Raw genomic sequence first — 20,742 nt, 5'->3', positions numbered from 1 at the left:
GCCTGTGGCTCTTGCTCAGGCCACTCATATCACACCAGGCCCTGCTCTTCTGGCCGAGGCCATCTTTACCAAACCAGGCCCTGTGCTGCTAGCTGTGGCCATGTACAACACACCAGGCCCTGTGCTGGTTCCTGAGGCCATCTTCAACAATCCAGGGCCTGTGCTGTTGGATAAATGCTAAACTGAGCCTTTGGGTTAGGGTATTATGCAAACATGCAGGTATGGTTATAGGATTGTCTTCGTAACTTCAGGTACTTGCCACCTAATCACTTGAATCCATAAATTGAGACATTGTGCTGGGGCCAGCAGCTTACGGCCATACCACCCTGAGCACGCCCGACCTCGTCTGATCTCGGAAGCTAAGCAGGGCTGGGCTTGGTTAGTACTTGGATGGGAGACTGCCTGGGAATACTTGGTGCTGTAAGCCTTTCATTTTCATGTCATTGAACCGCTTTTGATCCAGAAAAGGGGTGTATTAAAAGACCAAAAGCAGCTGCCCATTAATGAGGGCACATTAACGACATTGCTTTTGGCTCTTTTCCAATGTCTTGTGCTGCTAGCTGATGCCACCTACACCACACCAGGGCCTGAGTGACCGGCTGGGGCCACTTACACCACATCAGGGCCTGTGGCTCTGGCTGAGGCCACTTACACCACACCAGGGCCTGTGGCTGCTGGCTGAGGCCACCTACACCACACCAGGGCCTTAGTTGCTATTGAGGCCAATTACACCACACCATGGTCTGTGGCTCTTGCTCAGGCCACTTACACCACACCAGGGCCTGTGGCTGCTGGCTGAGGCCACTTACACCACACCAGGGCCTGTGGCGGCTGGCTGAGGCCACCTACACCACACCAGGGCCTGTGGCTCTGGCTGAGGCCAATTACACCACACCAGGGTCTGTGGCTCTGGCTGAGGCCACTTACACCACATCAGGGCCTTATTTGCTATTGAGGCCAGTTACACCACACCAGGGCCTGTGGCTCTGGCTGAGGCCACTTACACCACATCAGGGCCTGTGGCTCTGGCTGAGGCCAATTACACCACACCAGGGTCTGTGGCTCTTGCTGAGGCCACTTAGACCACACCAGGGCCTGTGGCTGCTGGCTGAGGCCACTTACACCATACCAGGGCCTGTGGCTGCTGGCTGAGGCCACCTACACCACACCAGGGCCTGTGGCTGCTTGCTGAGGCGACTTACACCACACCAGGGCCTGTTGCTGCTGGCTGAGGCCACTTACACCACACCAGTGCCTGTGGCTTCTGGCTGAGGCGACTTACACCACATCAGGGCCTGTGGCTCTGGCTGAGGCCACTTACACCACACCAGGGCCTGTGGCTGCTGGCTGAGGCCAGTTACACCACACCAGGGCCTGTGGCTGCTGGCTGAGGCCACATACACCACACCAGGGCCTTAGTTGCTATTGAGGCCAATTACACCACACCAGGGTCTGTGGCTCTTGCTCAGGCCACTCACATCACACCAGGCCCTGCGCTTCTGGCCACTTACACCACACCAGGGCCTGTGGCTGCTGGCTGAGGCCACTTACACCATACCAGGGCCTGTGGCTGCTGGCTGAGGCGACTTACACCACACCAGAGCCTGTGGCTGCTGGCTGAGGCCACCTACACCACACCAGGGCCTGTGACTGCTGGCTGAGGCCACTTACACCACACCAGGGCCTTAGTTGCTATTGAGGCCACTTACACCACACCAGGGCCTGTGGCTCTGGCTGAGGCCACTTACACCACATCAGGGCCTTATTTGCTATTGAGGCCAGTTACACCACACCAGGGCCTGTGGCTCTGGCTGAGGCCACTTACACCACACCAGGGCCTGTGGCTTCTGGCTGATTCCACTTACACCACACCAGGGCCTGTGGCTCTTGCTAAGGCCACTCATATCACACCAGGCCCTGTGCTTCTGGCCGAGGCCATCTTCACCAAACCAGGCCCTGTGCTGCTTGCTGTGGCCATGTACAACACACCAGGCCCTGTGCTGGTTCCTGAGGCCAACTTCAACAATCCAGGACCTGTGCTGTTGGATAAATGCTAAACTGAGCCTTTGGGTTAGGGTATTATGCAAACATGCAGGTAGGGTTATAGGATTGTCTTCGTGACTTCAGGTACTTGCCACCTAATCACTTGAATCCATAAATTGAGACATTGTGCTGGGGCCAGCAGCTTACGGCCATACCACCCTGAGCACGCCCGACCTCGTCTGATCTCGGAAGCTAAGCAGTGCTGGGCTTGGTTAGTACTTGGATGGGGGAATACCTGGTGCTGTAAGCCTTTCATTTTCCTGTCATTGAACCGCTTTTGATCCAGAGAAGGGGTGTATTAAAAGACCAAAAGCAGCTGCCCATTAATGAGGGCACATTAACGACATTGCTTTTGGCTGTTTTCCAATGTCTTGTGCTGCTAGCTGATGCCACCTACACCACACCAGGGCCTGATTGACCGGCTGGGGCCACTTACACCACATCAGGGCCTGTGGCTCTGGCTGAGGCCACTTACACCACACCAGGGCATTATTTGCTATTGAGGCCACTTACACCACACCAGGGCCTGTGGCTCTGGCTGAGGCCACTTACACCACACCAGGGCCTGTGGCTCTTGCTCAGGCCAGTTACACCACACCAGGGCCTGTGGCTGCTGGCTGAGGCCACTTACACCACACCAGGGCCTGTGGCTCTTGCTCAGGCCACTTACACCACACCAGGGCCTGTGGCACTGGCTGAGGCCACTTACACCACACCAGGGCCTGTGGCTGCTGGCTGAGGCCACTCACACCACACCAGGGCCTGTGGCTGCTAGCTGAGGCCACTTACACCAAACCAGGGCCTGTGGCTGCTTGCTGAGGCCATCTTCACCAAACCAGGCCCTGTGCTGCTTGCTGTGGCCATGTAAAACACACCAGGTCCTGTGCTGGTTCTTGAGGCCATCTTCAACAATCCAGGGCCTGTGCTGTTGGATAAATGCCAAACTGAGCCTTTTGGTTAGGGTATTATGCAAACATGCAGGTATGGTTATAGGATTGTCCTCGTAACTTCAGGTACTTGCCACCTAATCACTTGAATCCATAAATTGAGACATTGTGCTGGGGCCAGCAGCTTACGGCCATACCACCCTGAGCACGCCCGACCTCGTCTGATCTCGGAAGCTAAGCAGGGCTGGGCTTGGTTAGTACTTGGATGGGAGACTGCCTGGGAATACCTGGTGCTGTAAGCCTTTCATTTTCATGTCATTGAACCGCTTTTGATCCAGAGAAGGGGTGTATTAAAAGACCAGAAGCAGCTCCCCATTAATGAGGGCACATTAACGACATTGCTTTTGGCTGTTTTCCAATGTCTTGTGCTGCTAGCTGATGCCACCTACACCACACCAGGGCCTGAGTGACCGGCTGGGGCCACTTACACCACACCAGGGCCTGTGGCTCTTGCTCAGGCCACTCACATCACACCAGGCCCTGCTCTTCTGGCCGAGGCCATCTTCACCAAACCAGGCCCTGTGCTGCTAGCTGTGGCCATGTACAACACACCAGGCCCTGTGCTGGTTCCTGAGGCCATCTTCAACAATCCAGGGCCTGTGCTGTTGGATAAATGCCAAACTGAGCCTTTGGGTTAGGGTATTATGCAAACATGCAGGTATGGTTATAGGATTGTCTTCGTAACTTCAGGTACTTGCCACCTAATCACTTGAATCCATAAATTGAGTCATTGTGCTGGGGCCAGCAGCTTACGGCCATACCACCCTGAGCACGCCCGACCTCGTCTGATCTCGGAAGCTAAGCAGGGCTGGGCTTGGTTAGTACTTGGATGGGAGACTGCCTGGGTATACCTGGTGCTGTAAGCCTTTCATTTTCATGTCATTGAACCGCTTTTGATCCAGAGAAGGGGTGTATTAAAAGACCAAAAGCCCATTAATGAGGGCACATTAACGACATTGCTTTTGGCTCTTTTCCAATGTCTTGTGCTGCTAGCTGATGCCACCTACACCACACCAGGGCCTGAGTGACCGGCTGGGGCCACTTACACCACATCAGGGCCTGTGGCTCTGGCTGAGGCCACTTACACCACACCAGGGCCTGTGGCTGCTGGCTGAGGCCACCTACACCACACCAGGGCCTTAGTTGCTATTGAGGCCAATTACACCACACCAGGGTCTGTGGTCTTGCTCAGGCCACTTACACCACACCAGGCCTGTGGCACTTGCTCAGGCCACTTACACCACACCAGGGCCTGTGGCTGCTGGCTGAGGCCACCTACACCACACCAGGGCATTAGTTGCTATTGAGGCCACTTACACCACACCAGGGCCTGTGGCACTGGCTGAGGCCACTTACACCACACCAGGGCCTGTGGCTGCTGGCTGAGGCCACTTACACCACACCAGGGCCTTAGTTGCTATTGAGGCCAATTACACCACACCAGGGCCTGTGGCACTGGCTGAGGCCACTTACACCACACCAGGGCCTGTGGCTGCTGGCTGAGGCCACTTACACCACACAAGGGCCTGTGGCTGCTGGCTGAGGCCACCTACTCCACACCAGGGCCTGTGGCTGCTGGCTGAGGCCACTTACAACACAACAGGGCCTGTGGCTCTTGCTCAGGCCACTCATATCACACCAGGCCCTGTGCTTCTGGCCGAGGCCATCTTCACCAAACCAGGCCCTGTGCTGCTTGCTGTGGCCATGTACAACACACCAGGCCCTGTGCTGGTTCCTGAGGCCATCTTCAACAATCCAGGGCCTGTGCTGTTGGATAAATGCCAAACTGAGCCTTTGGGTTAGGGTATTATGCAAACATGCAGGTATGGTTATAGGATTATCTTCGTAACTTCAGGTACTTGCCACCTAATCACTTGAATCCATAAATTGAGACATTGTGCTGGAGCCAGCAGCTTACGGCCATACCACCCTGAGCACTCCCGACCTCGTCTGATCTCGGAAGCTAAGCAGGGCTGGGCTTGGTTAGTACTTGGATGGGAGACTGCCTGGGAATACCTGGTGCTGCAAGCCTTTCATTTTCATGTCATTGAACCGCTTTTGATCCAGAGAAGGGGTGTATTAAAAGACCAAAAGCAGCTGCCCATTAATGAGGGTACATTAACGACATTGCTTTTGGCTGTTTTCCAATGTCTTGTGCTGCTAGCTGATGCCACCTACACCACACCAGGGCCTTAGTTGCTATTGAGGCCAATTACACCACACCAGGGTCTTTGGCTCTTGCTCAGGCCACTTACACCACACCAGGGCCTGTGGCACTGGCTGAGGCCACTTACACCACACCAGGGCCTGTGGCTGCTGGCTGAGGCCACTTACACCACACCAGGGCCTTATTTGCTATTGAGGCCACTTACACCACACCAGGGCCTGTGGCTCTTGCTCAGGCCACTTACACCACACCAGGGCCTGTGGCTCTTGCTCAGGCCACTCACATCACACCAGGCCCTGCGCTTCTGGCCGAGGCCATCTTCACCAAACCAGGCCCTGTGCTGCTAGCTGTGGCCATGTACAACACACCAGGCCCTGTGCTGGTTCCTGAGGCCATCTTCAACAATCCAGGGCCTGTGCTGTTGGATAAATGCTAAACTGAGCCTTTGGGTTAGGGTATTATGCAAACATGAAGGTAGGGTTATAGGATTGTCTTCGTAACTTCAGGTACTTGCCACCTAATCACCTGAATCCATAAATTGAGACATTGTGCTGGGGCCAGCAGCTTACGGCCATACCACCCTGAGCACGCCCGACCTCGTCTGATCTCGGAAGCTGAGCAGGGCTGGGCTTGGTTAGTACTTGGATGGGAGACTCCCTGGGAATACCTGGTGCTGTAAGCCTTTCATTTTCATGTCATTGAACCGCTTTTGATCCAGAGAAGGGGTGTATTAAAAGACCAAAAGCAGCTGCCCATTAATGAGGGCACATTAACGACATTGCTTTTGGCTGTTTTCCAATGTCTTGTGCTGCTAGCTGATGCCACCTACACCACACCAGGGCCTGAGTGACCGGCTGGGGCCACTTACACCACATCAGGGCCTGTGGCTCTGGCTGAGGCCACTTACACCACACCAGGGCCTGTGGCTGCTGGCTGAGGCCACTTACACCACACCAGGGCCTGTGGCTGCTGGCTGAGGCCACTTACACCACACCAGGGCCTTAGTTGCTATTGAGGCCAATTACACCACACCATGGTCTGTGGCTCTTGCTCAGGCCACTTACACCACACCAGGGCCTGTGGCACTGGCTGAGGCCACTTACACCACACCAGGGCCTGTGGCTGCTGGCTGAGGCCACTTACACCACACAAGGGCTTGTGGCTGCTGGCTGAGGCCACCTACACCACACCAGGGCCTGTGGCTGCTGGCTGAGGCCACCTACACCACACCAGGGCCTGTGGCTCTTGCTCAGGCCACTTACACCACACCAGGGCCTGTGGCTCTTGCTCAGGCCACTCATATCACACCAGGCCCTGTGCTTCTGGCTGAGGCCACTTAGACCACACCAGGGCCTGTGGCTGCTGGCTGAGGCCATCTACACCACAACAGGGCCTGTGGCTCTTGCTCAGGCCAGTTACACCACACCAGGGCCTGTGGCTGCTGGCTGAGGCCACTTACACCACACAAGGGCCTGTGGCTGCTGGCTGAGGCCACCTACACCACACCAGGGCCTTAGTTGCTATTGAGGCCAATTACACCACACCAGGGTCTGTGGCTCTTGCTCAGGCCACTTACACCACACCAGGGCCTGTGGCACTGGCTGAGGCCACTTACACCACACCAGGGCCTGTGGCTGCTGGCTGAGGCCACTTACACCACACAAGGGCTTGTGGCTGCTGGCTGAGGCCACCTACACCACACCAGGGCCTGTGGCTGCTGGCTGAGGCCACCTACACCACACCAGGGCCTGTGGCTCTTGCTCAGGCCACTTACACCACACCAGGGCCTGTGGCTCTTGCTCAGGCCACTCATATCACACCAGGCCCTGTGCTTCTGGCTGAGGCCACTTAGACCACACCAGGGCCTGTGGCTGCTGGCTGAGGCCATCTACACCACAACAGGGCCTGTGGCTCTTGCTCAGGCCAGTTACACCACACCAGGGCCTGTGGCTGCTGGCTGAGGCCACTTACACCACACAAGGGCCTGTGGCTGCTGGCTGAGGCCACCTACACCACACCAGGGCCTTAGTTGCTATTGAGGCCAATTACACCACACCAGGGTCTGTGGCTCTTGCTCAGGCCTCTTACACCACACCAGGGCCTGTGGCACTGGCTGAGGCCACTTACACCACACCAGGGCCTGTGGCTGCTGGCTGAGGCCACTTACACCACACAAGGGCCTTTGGCTGCTGGCTGAGGCCACCTACACCACACCAGGGCCTGTGGCTGCTGGCTGAGACCACTTACACCACACCAGGGCATGTGGCTTTTGCTCAGGCCACTTACACCACACCAGGGCCTGTGGCTCTTGCTCAGGCCACTTACACCACACCAGGGCCTGTGGCTGCTGGCTGAGGCCACTTACACCACACCAGGGCCTGTGGCTGCTGGCTGAGGCCACTTACACCACACCAGGGCCTGTGGCGGCTGGCTGAGGCCACCTACACCACACCAGGGCCTGAGTGACCGGCTGGGGCCACTTACACCACATCAGGGCCTGTGGCTCTGGCTGAGGCCAGTTACACCACAACAGGGCCTGTGGCTGCTGCCTGAGGCCACATACACCACACCAGGGCCTTAGTTGCTATTGAGGCCAATTACACCACACCAGGGTCTGTGGCTCTTGCTGAGGCCACCTACACCACACCAGGGCCTGTGGCTGCTGGCTGAGGCCACTTACACCACACCAGGGCCTGTGGCTGCTGGCTGAGGCCACCTACACCACACCAGGGCCTGTGGCTGCTTGCTGAGGCGACTTACACCACACCAGGGCCTGTTGCTGCTGGCTGAGGCCACTTACACCACACCAGTGCCTGTGGCTTCTGGCTGAGGCGACTTACACCACATCAGGGCCTTAGTTGCTATTGAGGCCAATTACACCACACCAGGGTCTGTGGCTCTTGCTGAGGCCACTTAGACCACACCAGGGCCTGTGGCTGCTGGCTGAGGCCACTTACACCACACCAGGGCCTGTGGCTGCTGGCTGAGGCCACCTACACCACACCAGGGCCTGTGGCTGCTTGCTGAGGCGACTTACACCACACCAGGGCCTGTTGCTGCTGGCTGAGGCCACTTACACCACACCAGTGCCTGTGGCTTCTGGCTGAGGCGACTTACACCACATCAGGGCCTGTGGCTCTGGCTGAGGCCACTTACACCACACCAGGGCCTGTGGCTGCTGGCTGAGGCCAGTTACACCACACCAGGGCCTGTGGCTGCTGGCTGAGGCCACATACACCACACCAGGGCCTTAGTTGCTATTGAGGCCAATTACACCACACCAGGGTCTGTGGCTCTTGCTCAGGCCACTAACATCACACCAGGGCCTGTGGCACTGGCTGAGGCCACTTACACCACACCAGGGCCTGTGGCTGCTGGCTGAGGCCACTTACACCACACAAGGGCTTGTGGCTGCTGGCTGAGGCCACCTACACCACACCAGGGCCTGTGGCTGCTGGCTGAGGCCACCTACACCACACCAGGGCCTGTGGCTCTTGCTCAGGCCACTTACACCACACCAGGGCCTGTGGCTCTTGCTCAGGCCACTTACACCACACCAGGGCCTGTGGCTCTTGCTCAGGCCACTCATATCACACCAGGCCCTGTGCTTCTGGCTGAGGCCACTTACACCACACCAGGGCCTGTGGCTGCTGGCTGAGGCCATCTACACCACACCAGGGCCTGTGGCTGCTGGCTGAGGCGACTTACACCACACCAGGGCCCTTTTGCTGCTGGCTGAGGCCACTTACACCACACCAGTGCCTGTGGCTTCTGGCTGAGGCGACTTACACCACACCAGGGCCTGTGGCTGCTGGCTGAGGCCACTTACACCACACCAGGGCCTGTGGCTCTTGCTCAGGCCACTCACATCACACCAGGCCCTGCGCTTCTGGCCCAGGCCATCTTCACCAAACCAGGCCCTGTGGCTCTTGCTCAGGCCACTTACACCACACCAGGGCCTGTGGCTCTGGCTTAGGCCACTTACACCACACCAGGGCCTGTGGCACTTGCTCAGGCCACTTACACCACACCAGGGCCTGTGGCTGCTGGCTGAGGCCACTTACACCACACCAGGGCCTGTGGCTCTTACTCAGGCCACTTACACCACACCAGGGCCTGTGGCACTGGCTGAGGCCACTTAGACCACACCAGGGCCTGTGGCTGCTGGCTGAGGCCACTTACACCACACCAGGGCCTGTGGCTGCTGGCTGAGGCCACTTACACCACACCAGGGCCTGTGGCTGCTGGCTGAGGCCACTTACACCAAACCAGGGCCTGTGGCTGCTTGCTGAGGCCATCTTCACCAAACCAGGCCCTGTGCTGCTTGCTGTGGCCATGTAAAACACACCAGGTCCTGTGCTGGTTCTTGAGGCCATCTTCAACAATCCAGGGCCTGTGCTGTTGGATAAATGCCAAACTGAGCCTTTGGGTTAGGGTATTATGCAAACATGCAGGTATGGTTATAGGATTGTCTTCGTAACTTCAGGTACTTGCCACCTAATCACTTGAATCCATAAATTGAGACATTGTGCTGGGGCCAGCAGCTTACGGCCATACCACCCTGAGCACGCCCGACCTCGTCTGATCTCGGAAGCTAAGCAGGGCTGGGCTTGGTTAGTACTTGGATGGGAGACTGCCTGGGAATACCTGGTGCTGTAAGCCTTTCATTTTCATGTCATTGAACCGCTTTTGATCCAGAGAAGGGGTGTATTAAAAGACCAGAAGCAGCTCCCCATTAATGAGGGCACATTAACGACATTGCTTTTGGCTGTTTTCCAATGTCTTGTGCTGCTAGCTGATGCCACCTACACCACACCAGGGCCTGAGTGACCGGCTGGGGCCACTTACACCACATCAGGGTCTGTTGCTCTGGCTGAGGCCACTTACACCACACCAGGGCCTGTGGCTGCTGGCTGAGGCCACCTACACCACACCAGGGCCTTAGTTGCTATTGAGGCCAATTACACCACACCAGGGTCTGTGGTTCTTGCTCAGGCCACTTACACCACACCAGGGCCTTAGTTGCTATTGAGGCCAATTACACCACACCAGGGCCTGTGGCACTGGCTGAGGCCACTTACACCACACCAGGGCCTGTGGCTGCTGGCTGAGGCCACTTACACCACACAAGGGCCTGTGGCTGCTGGCTGAGGCCACTTACACCACACAAGGGCCTGTGGCTGCTGGCTGAGGCCACCTACACCACACCAGGGCCTGTGGCTGCTGGCTGAGGCCACTTACACCACACCAAGGCCTGTGGCTCTTGCTCAGGCCACTCACATCACACCAGGCCCTGCGCTTCTGGCCGAGGCCATCTTCACCAAACCAGGCCCTGTGCTCCTTGCTGTGGCCATGTACAACACACCAGGCCCTGTGCTGGTTTCCTGAGGCCATCTTCAACAATCCAGGGCCTGTGCTGTTGGATAAATGCCAAACTGAGCCTTTGGGTTAGGGTATTATGCAAACATGCAGGTATGGTTATAGCATTGTCTTCGTAACTTCAGGTACTTGCCACCTAATCACTTGAATCCATAAATTGAGACATTGTGCTGGAGCCAGCAGCTTACGGCCATACCACCCTGAGCACGCCCGACCTCGTCTGATCTCGGAAGCTAAGCAGGGCTGGGCTTGGTTAGTACTTGGATGGGAGACTGCCTGGGAATACCTGGTGCTGTAAGCCTTTCATTTTCATGTCATTGAACCGCTTTTGATCCAGAGAAGGGGTGTATTAAAAGACCAAAAGCAGCTGCCCATTAATAAGGGCACATTAATCACATTGCTTTTGGCTCTTTTCCAATGTCTTGTGCTGCTAGCTGATGCCACCTACACCACACCAGGGCCTGAGTGACCGGCTGGGGCCACTTACACCACATCAGGGGCTGTGGCTCTGGCTGAGTCCAGTTACACCACACCAGGGCCTGTGGGTTCTGGCTGAGGCGACTTACACCACACCAGGGCCTGTGGCTGCTGGCTGAGGCCACTTACACCACACCAGGGCCTGTGGCTCTTGCTCAGGCCACTCACATCACACCAGGCCCTGCGCTTCTGGCCGAGGCCATCTTCACCAAACCAGGCCCTGTGCTGCTAGCTGTGGCCATGTACAACACACCAGGCCCTGTGCTGGTTCCTGAGGCCATCTTCAACAATCCAGGGCCTGTGCTGTTGGATAAATGCTAAACTGAGCCTTTGGGTTAGGGTATTATGCAAACATGAAGGTAGGGTTATAGGATTGTCTTCGTAACTTCAGGTACTTGCCACCTAATCACCTGAATCCATAAATTGAGACATTGTGCTGGGGCCAGCAGCTTACGGCCATACCACCCTGAGCACGCCTGACCTCGTCTGATCTCGGAAGCTGAGCAGGGCTGGGCTTGGTTAGTACTTGGATGGCCTGGGAATACCTGGTGCTGTAAGCTTTTCATTTTCATGTCATTGAACCGCTTTTGATCCAGAGAAGGGGTGTATTAAAAGACCAAAAGCAGCTGCCCATTAATGAGGGCACATTAACGACATTGCTTTTGGCTCTTTTCCAATGTCTTGTGCTGCTAGCTGATGCCACCTACACCACACCAGGGCCTGAGTGACCGGCTGGGGCCACTTACACCACATCAGGGCCTGTGGCTCTGGCTGAGGCCACTTACACCACACCAGGGCCTGTGGCTGCTGGCTTAGGCCACCTACACCACACCAGGACCTTAGTTGCTATTGAGGCCAATTACACCACACCATGGTCTGTGGCTCTTGCTCAGGCCACTTACACCACACCAGGGCCTGTGGCTGCTGGCTGAGGCCACTTACACCACACCAGGGCCTGTGGCGGCTGGCTGAGGCCACCTACACCACACCAGGGCCTGAGTAACCGGCTGGGGCCACTTACACCACATCAGGGCCTGTGGCTCTGGCTGAGGCCAGTTACACCACAACAGGGCCTGTGGCTGCTGCCTGAGGCCACATACACCACACCAGGGCCTTAGTTGCTATTGAGGCCAATTACACCACACCAGGGTCTGTGGCTCTTGCTCAGGCCACTCACATCACACCAGGCCCTGCGCTTCTGGCCACTTACACCACACCAGGGCCTTATTTGCTGGCTGAGGCCACATACACCAAACCAGGGCCTTAGTTGCTATTGAGGCCAATTACACCACACAAGGGCCTGTGGCTGCTGGCTGAGGCCACTTACACCACACCAGGGCCTGTGGCTGCTGGCTGAGGCCACCTACACCACACCAGGGCCTTAGTTGCTATTGAGGCCAATTACACCACACCAGGGCCTGTGGCTCTTGCTCAGGCCACTTACACCACACCAGGGCCTGTGGCACTGGCTGAGGCCACTTACACCACACTAGGGCCTGTGGCTGCTGGCTGAGGCCACCTACACCACACCAGGGCCTTAGTTGCTATTTAGGCCAATTACACCACACAAGGGCCTGTGGCTGCTGGCTGAGGCCACCTACACCACACCAGGGCCTGTGGCTGCTGGCTGAGGCCACTTACACCACACCAGGGCCCTTTTGCTGCTGGCTGAGGCCACTTACACCACACCAGTGCCTGTGGCTTCTGGCTGAGGCGACTTACACCACACCAGGGCCTGTGGCTGCTGGCTGAGGCCACTTACACCACACCAAGGCCTGTGGCTCTTGCGCAGGCCACTCACATCACACCAGGCCCTGCGCTTCTGGCCGAGGCCATCTTCACCAAACCAGGCCCTGTGCTGCTTGCTGTGGTCATGTACAACACACCAGGCCCTGTGCTGGTTCCTGAGGCCATCTTCAACAATCCAGGGCCTGTGCTGTTGGATAAATGCCAAACTGAGCCTTTGGGTTAGGGTATTATGCAAACATGCAGGTATGGTTATAGGATTGTCTTCGTAACTTCAGGTACTTGCCACCTAATCACTTGAATCCATAAATTGAGACATTGTGCTGGAGCCAGCAGCTTACGGCCATACCACCCTGAGCACGCCCGACCTCGTCTGATCTCGGAAGCTAAGCAGGAGTGGGCTTGGTTAGTACTTGGATGGGAGACTGCCTGGGAATACCTGGTGCTGTAAGCCTTTCATTTTCATGTCATTGAACCGCTTTTGATCCAGAGAAGGGGTGTATTAAAAGACCAAAAGCAGCTGCCCATTAATGAGGGTACATTAACGACATTGCTTTTGGCTCTTTTCCAATGTCTTGTGCTGCTAGCTGATGCCACCTACACCACACCAGGGCCTGAGTGACCGGCTGGGGCCATTTACACCACATCAGGGCCTGTTGCTCTGGCTGAGTTCAGTTACACCACAACAGGGCCTGTGGCTGCTGGCTGAGGCCACATACACCACACCAGGGCCTTAGTTGCTATTTAGGCCAATTACACCACACCAGGGTCTGTGGCTCTTGCTCAGGCCACTTACACCACACCAGGGCCTGTGGCTGCTGGCTGAGGCCACTTACACCACACCAGGGCCTGTGGCTGCTGGCTGAGGCCACTTACACCACACCAGGGCCTGTGGCTGCTGGCTGAGGCCACTTACACCACACCAGGGCCTGTGGCTGCTGGCTGAGGCCACCTACACCACACCAGGGCCTGTGGCTGCTGGCTGAGGCCACTTACACCACACCAGGGCCCTTTTGCTGCTGGCTGAGGCCACTTACACCACACCAGTGCCTGTGGCTTCTGGCTGAGGCGACTTACACCACACAAGGGCCTGTGGCTGCTGGCTGAGGCCAATTACACCACACCAGGGTCTGTGGCTCTTGCTCAGGCCACTTACACCACACCAGGGCCTGTGGCACTGGCTCAGGCCACTTACACCACACCAGGGCCTGTGGCACTGGCTGAGGCCACTTACACCACACCAGGGCCTGTTGCTGCTGGCTGAGGCCACCTACACCACACCAGTGCCTGTGGCTGCTGGCTGAGGCCACTTACACCACACCAGGGCCTGTGGCTGCTGGCTGAGGCCACCTACACCACACCAGGGCCTGTGGCTGCTGGCTGAGGCCACTTACACCACACCAGGGCCTGTGGCTGCTGGCTGAGGCCACTTACACCACACCAGGGCCTGTGGCTGCTGGCTGAGGCCACCTACACCACACCAGGGCCTGTGGCTGCTGGCTGAGGCCACTTACACCACACCAGGGCCCTTTTGCTGCTGGCTGAGGCCACTTAAACCACACCAGTGCCTGTGGCTTCTGGCTGAGGCGACTTACACCACACCAGGGCCTGTTGCTGCTGGCTGAGGCCACTTACACCACACCAGGGCATTAGTTGCTATTGAGGCCAATTACACCACACCAGTGTCTGTGGCTCTTGCTCAGGCCACTTACACCACACCAGGGCCTTAGTTGCTATTGAGGCCAATTACACCACACCAGGGTCTGTGGCTCTTGCTGAGGCCACTTACACCACACCAGGGCCTGTGGCTGCTGGCTGAGGCCACTTACACCACACCAGGCCCTATGGCTGCTGGCTGAGGCCACCTACACCACACCAGGGCCTGTGGCTCTTGCTCAGGCCACTTACACCACACCAGGGCCTGTGGCACTGGCTGAGGCCACTTACACCACACCAGGGCCCTTTTGCTGCTGGCTGAGGCCACTTACACCACACCAGGGCCTGTGGCACTGGCTGAGGCCACTTACACCACACCAGGGCCCTTTTGCTGCTGGCTGAGGCCACTTACACCACACCAGGGCCTGTGGCACTGGCTGAGGCCACTTACACCACACCAGGGCCCTTTTGCTGCTGGCTGAGGCCACTTACACCACACCAGTGCCTGTGGCTTCTGGCTGAGGCGACTTACACCACACCAGGGTCTGTGGCTCTTGCTCAGGCCACTTACACCACACCAGGGCCTGTGGCACTGGCTGAGGCCACTTACACCACACCAGGGCCTGTGGCTGCTGGCTGAGGCCACTTACACCACACCAGGGCCTGTGCTGCTAGCTGTGGCCATGTACAACACACCAGGCCCTGTGCTGGTTCCTGAGGCCATCTTCAACAATCCAGGGCCTGTGCTGTTGGATAAATGCCAAACTGAGCCTTTGGGTTAGGGTATTATGCAAACATGCAGGTATGGTTATAGGATTGTCTTCGTAACTTCAGGTACTTGCCACCTAATCACTTGAATCCATAAATTGAGACATTGTGCTGGAGCCAGCAGCTTACGGCCATACCACACTGAGCACGCCCGACCTCGTCTGATCTCGGAAGCTAAGCAGGGCTGGGCTTGGTTAGTACTTGGATGGGAGACTGCCTGGGAGTACCTGGTGCTGTAAGCCTTTCATTATCATGTCATTGAACCGCTTTTGATCCAGAGAAGGGGTGTATTAAAAGACCAAAAGCAGCTACCCATTAATGAGGGCACATTAACGACACTGCTTTTGGCTCTTTTCCAATGTCTTGTGCTGCTAGCTGATGCCAATTACACCACACCAGGGCCTGAGTGACCGGCTGGGGCCACTTACACCACATCAGGGCCTGTGGCTCTGGCTGAGGCCACTTACACCACACCAGGGCCTGTGGCTGCTGGCTGAGGCCAGTTACACCACACCAGAGCCTGTGGCTGCTGGCTGAGGCCACTTACACCACACCAGGGCCTTAGTTGCTATTGAGGCCACTTACACCACACCAGGGCCTGTGGCTGCTGGCTGAGGCCAGTTACACCACACCAGGGCCTGTGGCTGCTGGCTGAGGCCACATACACCACACGAGGGCCTTAGTTGCTATTGAGGCCATTTACACCACACCAGGGTCTGTGGCTCTTGCTCAGGCCACTTACACCACACCAGGGCCTGTGGCACTGGCTGAGGCCACTTAGACCACACCAGGGCCTGTGGCTGCTGGCTGAGGCCACTCACACCACACCAGGGCCTGTGGCTCTTGCTCAGGCCACTTACACCACACCAGGGCCTGTGGCTCTTGCTCAGGCCACTCACATCACACCAGGCCCTGCGCTTCTGGCCGAGGCCATCTTCACCAAACCAGGCCCTGTGCTGCTAGCTGTGGCCATGTACAACACACCAGGCCCTGTGCTGGTTCCTGAGGCCATCTTCAACAATCCAGGGCCTGTGCTGTTGGATAAATGCTAAACTGAGCCTTTGGGTTAGGGTATTATGCAAACATGAAGGTAGGGTTATAGGATTGTCTTCGTAACTTCAGGTACTTGCCACCTAATCACCTGAATCCATAAATTGAGACATTGTGCTGGGGCCAGCAGCTTACGGCCATACCACCCTGAGAACGCCCGACCTCGTCTGATCTCGGAAGCTAAGCAGGGCTGGGCTTGGTTAGTACTTGGATGGGAGACTGCCTGGGAATACCTGGTGCTGTAAGCCTTTCATTTTCATGTCATTGAACCGCTTTTGATCCAGAGAAGGGGTGTATTAAAAGACCAAAAGCAGCTGCCCATTAATGAGGGCACATTAACGACATTGCTTTTGGCTCTTTTCCAATGTCTTGTGCTGCTAGCTGATGCCACCTACACCACACCAGGGCCTGAGTGACCGGCTGGGGCCACTTACACCACATCAGGGCCTGTGGCTCTGGCTGAGGCCACTTACACCACACCAGGGCCTGTGGCTGCTGGCTGAGGCCACTTACACCACACCAGGGCCTGTGGCTGCTGGCTGAGGCCACTTACACCACACCAGGGCCTTAGTTGCTATTGAGGCCAATTACACCACACCATGGTCTGTGGCTCTTGCTCAGGCCACTTACACCACACCAGGGCCTGTGGCACTGGCTGAGGCCACTTACACCACACCAGGGCCTGTGGCTGCTGGCTGAGGCCACTTACACCACACAAGGGCTTGTGGCTGCTGGCTGAGGCCACCTACACCACACCAGGGCCTGTGGCTGCTGGCTGATGCCACCTACACCACACCAGGGCCTGTGGCTGCTGGCTGAGGCCACTTACACCACACCAGGGCCTTAGTTGCTATTGAGTAGTGATGGGCAGATGAAGCCCCATGAAGCACTGGAGCTTTTCATCCAATTGGTTCACCCCAACGCGAAGCTTCATGAAGCTTCATTTGCTCTAGCAGGACACCTACTGGACGTAAAAATAATTAGCTGGCATGAATTTGAAGAGTGTGGCATTTTGCACACAGCCTGTAAATGTCAACAACAAAAGGAGTGTGTAAAACATGTATATTGTAGTGATGGCAGTATACTGTGTATATTTATGCTGGCAGTATGGAAAATGATTATTTGCGGCAAAGTTCGAACCGCTTCATGAACCAGTCACGTGGTACAGCCGGGCAGCGAGGCTTCGGACGTCATCATTTTCAGCTCCTCCCATAAATGAAGCAAGCCTCGATACGCGCTTCGCGGAAACGCCCCCTCCATTACTCGACACACGCTCCGAAGCCTCGATACAGAACGTCCCATCACTACTATTGAGGCCAATTACACCACACCATGGTCTGTGGCTCTTGCTCAGGCCACTTACACCACACCAGGGCCTGTGGCACTGGCTGAGGCCACTTACACCACACCAGGGCCTGTGGCTGCTGGCTGAGGCCACCTACACCACACCAGGGCCTGTGGCTGCTGGCTGAGGCGACTTACACCACACCAGGGCCCTTTTGCTGCTGGCTGAGGCCACTTACACCACACCAGTGCCTGTGGCTTCTGGCTGAGGCGACTTACACCACACCAGGGCCTGTGGCTGCTGGCTGAGGCCACTTACACCACACCAGGGCCTGTGGCTCTTGCTCAGGCCACTCACATCACACCAGGCCCTGCGCTTCTGGCCGAGGCCATCTTCACCAAACCAGGCCCTGTGGTTCTTGCTCAGGCCACTTACACCACAACAGGGCCTGTGGCTCTGGCTTAGGCCAATTACACCACACCAGGGTCTGTGGCTCTTGCTGAGGCCACTTACACCACACCAGGGCCTGTGGCTGCTGGCTGAGGCCACTTACACCACACCAGGGCCTGTGGCTGCTGGCTGAGACCACCTACACCACACCAGGGCCTGTGGCTGCTTGCTGAGGCGACTTACACCACACCAGGGCCTGTTGCTGCTGGCTGAGGCCACTTACACCACACCAGTGCCTGTGGCTTCTGGCTGAGGCCACTTACACCACACCAGGGCCTGTTGCTGCTGGCTTAGGCCACTTACACCACACCAGGGCCTGTGGCTGCTGGCTCAGGCCACTCATATCAAACCAGGTCCTGTGCTTCTGGCCGAGGCCATCTTCACCAAACCAGGCCCTGTGCTGCTAGCTGAGGCGACTTACACCACATCAGGGCCTGTGGCTCTGGCTGAGGCCACTTACACCACACCAGGGCCTGTGGCTGCTGGCTGAGGCCAGTTACACCACACCAGGGCCTGTGGTTGCTGGCTGAGGCCACATACACCACACCAGGGCCTTAGTTGCTATTGAGGCCAATTACACCACACCAGGGTCTGTGGCTCTCTCTCAGGCCACTCACATCACACCAGGCCCTGCGCTTCTGGCCACTTACACCACACCAGGGCCTGTGGCTGCTGGCTGAGGCCACTTACACCATACCAGGGCCTGTGGCTGCTGGCTGAGGCAACCTACACCACACCAGGGCCTTAGTTGCTATTGAGGCCAATTACACCACACCAGGGTCTGTGGCTCTTGCTCAGGCCACTTACACCACACCAGGGCCTGTGGCACTGGCTGAGGCCACTTACACCACACCAGGGCCTGTGGCTGCTGGCTTAGGCCACCTACACCACACCAGGGCCTTAGTTGCTATTGAGGCCAATTACACCACACAAGGTCCTGTGGCTGCTGGCTGAGGCCACCTACACCACACCAGGGCCTGTGGCTGCTGGCTGAGGCGACTTACACCACACCAGGGCCTGTGGCACTGGCTGAGGCCACTTACACCACATCAGGGCCTGTGGCTGCTGGCTGAGGCCACTTACACCACACAAGGGCTTGTGGCTGCTGGCTGAGGCCACCTACACCACACCAGGGCCTGTGGCTGCTGGCTGAGGCCACTTACACCACACCAGTGCCTGTGGCTTCTGGCTGAGGCGACTTACACCACACCAGGGCCTGTGGCTGCTGGCTGAGGCCACTTACACCACACCAAGGCCTGTGGCTCTTGCTCAGGCCACTCACATCACACCAGGCCCTGCGCTTCTGGCCGAGGCCATCTTCACCAAACCAGGCCCTGTGCTCCTTGCTGTGGCCATGTACAACACACCAGGCCCTGTGCTGGTTTCCTGAGGCCATCTTCAACAATCCAGGGCCTGTGCTGTTGGATAAATGCCAAACTGAGCCTTTGGGTTAGGGTATTATGCAAACATGCAGGTATGGTTATAGCATTGTCTTCGTAACTCCAGGTACTTGCCACCTAATCACTTGAATCCATAAATTGAGACATTGTGCTGGAGCCAGCAGCTTACGGCCATACCACCCTGAGCACGCCCGACCTCGTCTGATCTCGGAAGCTAAGCAGGGCTGGGCTTGGTTAGTACTTGGATGGGAGACTGCCTGGGAATACCTGGTGCTGTAAGCCTTTCATTTTCATGTCATTGAACCGCTTTTGATCCAGAGAAGGGGTGTATTAAAAGACCAAAAGCAGCTGCCCATTAATAAGGGCACATTAATCACATTGCTTTTGGCTCTTTTCCAATGTCTTGTGCTGCTAGCTGATGCCACCTACACCACACCAGGGCCTGAGTGACCGGCTGGGGCCACTTACACCACATCAGGGGCTGTGGCTCTGGCTGAGTCCAGTTACACCACACCAGGGCCTGTGGGTTCTGGCTGAGGCGACTTACACCACACCAGGGCCTGTGGCTGCTGGCTGAGGCCACTTACACCACACCAGGGCCTGTGGCTCTTGCTCAGGCCACTCACATCACACCAGGCCCTGCGCTTCTGGCCGAGGCCATCTTCACCAAACCAGGCCCTGTGCTGCTAGCTGTGGCCATGTACAACACACCAGGCCCTGTGCTGGTTCCTGAGGCCATCTTCAACAATCCAGGGCCTGTGCTGTTGGATAAATGCTAAACTGAGCCTTTGGGTTAGGGTATTATGCAAACATGAAGGTAGGGTTATAGGATTGTCTTCGTAACTTCAGGTACTTGCCACCTAATCACCTGAATCCATAAATTGAGACATTGTGCTGGGGCCAGCAGCTTACGGCCATACCACCCTGAGCACGCCTGACCTCGTCTGATCTCGGAAGCTGAGCAGGGCTGGGCTTGGTTAGTACTTGGATGGCCTGGGAATACCTGGTGCTGTAAGCTTTTCATTTTCATGTCATTGAACCGCTTTTGATCCAGAGAAGGGGTGTATTAAAAGACCAAAAGCAGCTGCCCATTAATGAGGGCACATTAACGACATTGCTTTTGGCTCTTTTCCAATGTCTTGTGCTGCTAGCTGATGCCACCTACACCACACCAGGGCCTGAGTGACCGGCTGGGGCCACTTACACCACATCAGGGCCTGTGGCTCTGGCTGAGGCCACTTACACCACACCAGGGCCTGTGGCTGCTGGCTGAGGCCACCTACACCACACCAGGGCCTTAGTTGCTATTGAGGCCAATTACACCACACCATGGTCTGTGGCTCTTGCTCAGGCCACTTACACCACACCAGGGCC

The 20,742-nt window shown here is 57.0% G+C and overlaps 6 non-coding genes and 8 pseudogenes across 6 annotated transcripts; all 14 read left to right on the top strand.

Moving 5' to 3' along the window:
* Positions 1-308: 308 nt before the first annotated feature.
* Positions 309-427, top strand: LOC147300269 (5S ribosomal RNA). The gene has a single exon (XR_015128082.1). It is a non-coding gene; the product is annotated as a 5S ribosomal RNA (ribosomal RNA).
* A 1,757-nt stretch (positions 428-2,184) lies between these two features.
* Positions 2,185-2,293, top strand: LOC147300268 (5S ribosomal RNA; annotated as a pseudogene).
* Positions 2,294-3,113: 820 nt separating this feature from the next.
* On the top strand, positions 3,114-3,232 carry LOC147300267 (5S ribosomal RNA). The gene has a single exon (XR_015128038.1). It is a non-coding gene; the product is annotated as a 5S ribosomal RNA (ribosomal RNA).
* A 505-nt stretch (positions 3,233-3,737) lies between these two features.
* LOC147300266 (5S ribosomal RNA) lies at positions 3,738-3,856 on the top strand (annotated as a pseudogene).
* Positions 3,857-4,902: 1,046 nt separating this feature from the next.
* LOC147300265 (5S ribosomal RNA) lies at positions 4,903-5,021 on the top strand (annotated as a pseudogene).
* Positions 5,022-5,720: 699 nt separating this feature from the next.
* On the top strand, positions 5,721-5,839 carry LOC147300264 (5S ribosomal RNA; annotated as a pseudogene).
* Positions 5,840-9,700: 3,861 nt separating this feature from the next.
* LOC147300263 (5S ribosomal RNA) lies at positions 9,701-9,819 on the top strand. The gene has a single exon (XR_015128037.1). It is a non-coding gene; the product is annotated as a 5S ribosomal RNA (ribosomal RNA).
* An 899-nt stretch (positions 9,820-10,718) lies between these two features.
* On the top strand, positions 10,719-10,837 carry LOC147300262 (5S ribosomal RNA). The gene has a single exon (XR_015128036.1). It is a non-coding gene; the product is annotated as a 5S ribosomal RNA (ribosomal RNA).
* A 624-nt stretch (positions 10,838-11,461) lies between these two features.
* Positions 11,462-11,573, top strand: LOC147300261 (5S ribosomal RNA; annotated as a pseudogene).
* A 1,521-nt stretch (positions 11,574-13,094) lies between these two features.
* Positions 13,095-13,213, top strand: LOC147300260 (5S ribosomal RNA; annotated as a pseudogene).
* A 2,093-nt stretch (positions 13,214-15,306) lies between these two features.
* Positions 15,307-15,425, top strand: LOC147300259 (5S ribosomal RNA; annotated as a pseudogene).
* Positions 15,426-16,362: 937 nt separating this feature from the next.
* LOC147300258 (5S ribosomal RNA) lies at positions 16,363-16,481 on the top strand. The gene has a single exon (XR_015128129.1). It is a non-coding gene; the product is annotated as a 5S ribosomal RNA (ribosomal RNA).
* A 3,050-nt stretch (positions 16,482-19,531) lies between these two features.
* On the top strand, positions 19,532-19,650 carry LOC147300257 (5S ribosomal RNA). Its single transcript, XR_015128034.1, has one exon. It is a non-coding gene; the product is annotated as a 5S ribosomal RNA (ribosomal RNA).
* A 624-nt stretch (positions 19,651-20,274) lies between these two features.
* Positions 20,275-20,386, top strand: LOC147300256 (5S ribosomal RNA; annotated as a pseudogene).
* Positions 20,387-20,742: the final 356 nt, after the last annotated feature.

The sequence above is a fragment of the Aulonocara sp. 'chitande type north' Nkhata Bay genome, unplaced genomic scaffold (assembly GCF_057382095.1).
Source record: "Aulonocara sp. 'chitande type north' Nkhata Bay isolate Kocher_YH1m ecotype deep benthic unplaced genomic scaffold, A_spYH_male_GT1.1 unmapped_scaffold_35, whole genome shotgun sequence".
In the NCBI taxonomy this organism is placed as follows: domain Eukaryota; kingdom Metazoa; phylum Chordata; class Actinopteri; order Cichliformes; family Cichlidae; genus Aulonocara; species Aulonocara sp. 'chitande type north' Nkhata Bay.
Note: the sequence above shows the minus strand (reverse complement) of the source record. Positions and strands in the feature narration are given on the sequence as shown.